A 2225-nucleotide genomic window follows, 5' to 3' on the forward strand; every position below is an offset into this window, starting at 1 on the left:
GGGGGTCAGTAAGCAATCAAGAAAAAATAACATTATTTGAGAAGCTACCGACTACAAATACAACTTCCAAAAAGTATCAAATTCACAGGTTTTGAACTTCCCATCAGCTGATATAATCCCTCATTTATTTTCTGTATCGAGTGTTTGGTTGTGAATAAGATGAATATATTATGTCTCCCCACAGACCACCTCACTGACCATAAGCACTTCAGCAGCTGGACTTAATGGCTGCAATCTGATTACCTGGACCGTGAATGAACACGACGAGCAATCGGATTAAATTCTTTTGCAAGTGAGTGTATCTAATATGTCTCATGGGTAAGCAGCCTTGTTGAGTTGGTGTTGTGGGAGACTACGTACACGCACATAGATATGCACACACACACACACACACACACACACACACACACACACACACACACACACACACACACACACACACACACACACACATATATATATATATATATATATATACACACACACACACACTCACACACACTCCCTCACTCACTCACTCACACACTCACTCACACAAAATACACACATTACACTCATACACAATTACACGTATAACACAAACACAGATACGCACATACACATACCCACTCATGCAGACACACACACACACACACACACACACACACACACACACACACACACATACACACATACACACGCTCATACACACACACATACACATACACACACATACACACCTACACACTTATACGCACATAATACAAACATAGTAGGCCATTCAACAGACGCACAAGAAGACAATCAAGTAATAGCCTAGAAAGACGTAAATGTTATGTTTTTGTTTTGTTTACTTCTTTTTTGTTTTGTTTTTCACAATTTATGCTGTAAAATCTGCTGTACTTTTATACCTGGATATGACTGCAGAAACTGACCGAATTTCCACCTGGTTGAATTTCCAATGATAAATTGAAATTTGACGAGTGAATGAATCTTAACACATATTATTTGGTCGATTTATCGAAAACCGAAAACTCATGAACATCCTCAGAATTAAGGTTATTGCATTTACTTTTGGTTTTGCGATTTTATTTATTTATTTATTTATTCGGAGTGCTTATTGGCCCACAGGGGCATATATGATTTCCCCTAGAACATTTCTTATTTGCCCACAAAATTGCGAGTTATCTCCCCTGTGTTTGGTCTCACTCTCTCTCTCTCTCTCTCTCTCTCTCTCTCTCTCTCTCTCTCTCTCTCTCTCTCTCTCTCTCTCTCTCTCTCTCTCTCTCTCTCTCTCTCTCTCCCCCCCCCCCAAAAAAAAATAAATAATTTTTTAAAAAAAAAATCCACAAAGTCCGTCAATCACATATTTTAAATTGAGGATGAAAAGTTTTCCAATCTAATGCTAAAACTGAAAATTTGAACAAGAGAAACTATAAAGAAGTTACACATCTTCATCTTGTTTTATCCAACCCAGTATACATAGAGTAAACAAAGAAATAACTCAATTAATAATGAATTCAATTTATGTCGTTTAAATGCGTCTTTGATGCTGTTTACTAACGTTTAAAAGATAAAGTGTAACTAGGTTAAACTATTTAAATACGACCGATAAATTCATCTGAACATTAGTGTCACCGTATAATGTCATTAATACTGCAGGAGACATGGGAATTCCGCGAAATACTGTTTACTTTTTTTTTTTTTTTTTAAGGCGAAGCATATCTGTGTAATGACACTTCGTTGCTCCCAGCGAATTCAAGGTTTCCTCTTCCCAGTCAACTCTCACAGGGCAATTTCTCCACGTGTAATAAGCAAGTTGAGGAATGATTGGCCTGTCTGGCCGAGACAGTAGGCGCAAAACCTTTAGCTTGACATTTCAGAGATCAGAAAAAAAGCTATAGAGCGTTTAAATCACGTACAACATTGCATCGATTCTGTTATTTCGTTTGTTGATTGTTGTTGTTTTTTCTCCCAAGCTGTCCTCGCTTGTGCTTGGTGTCGACGTTAGACGCATGCAAAGCATTGTATGTATGAGCTGTCTTAGTGTCTCTCTTTATCTCTTTATATCTGACTCTTTCTTATTACCTATCTCTCTATCTCTCTTTCTACCTATCAATCTATCTATCTACCTATCTATCTATCTATCTATCTATCTATCTATCTATCTATCTATCTATCTCCGTCTGTCTGTCTGTCTGTCTGTCTGTCTGTCTGTCTGTCTGTCTGTCTGTCTGTCTGTCTAT

At 37.6% G+C, this 2225-nt stretch overlaps 1 protein-coding gene across 8 annotated transcripts in view; it reads left to right on the forward strand.

Moving 5' to 3' along the window:
* The first annotated feature begins 52 nt into the window (after positions 1–52).
* LOC101852538 (potassium voltage-gated channel subfamily H member 4) overlaps positions 53–2225 on the forward strand; it is a 252648-nt gene continuing 250475 nt past the window's right edge. For 7 of the 8 annotated variants that reach the window (XM_005094997.3, XM_013080627.2, XM_035968874.1 and 4 more), the window contains exon 1: positions 54–292. The gene's annotated coding sequence lies outside the window, so the exon portion shown is untranslated. Of the gene's footprint in view, positions 293–2225 lie in introns of all 8 variants that reach the window. The other variant, XM_035968876.1, reaches the window with a different exon arrangement.

The sequence above is a fragment of the Aplysia californica genome, unplaced genomic scaffold (assembly GCF_000002075.1).
Source record: "Aplysia californica isolate F4 #8 unplaced genomic scaffold, AplCal3.0 scaffold00093, whole genome shotgun sequence".
In the NCBI taxonomy this organism is placed as follows: domain Eukaryota; kingdom Metazoa; phylum Mollusca; class Gastropoda; order Aplysiida; family Aplysiidae; genus Aplysia; species Aplysia californica.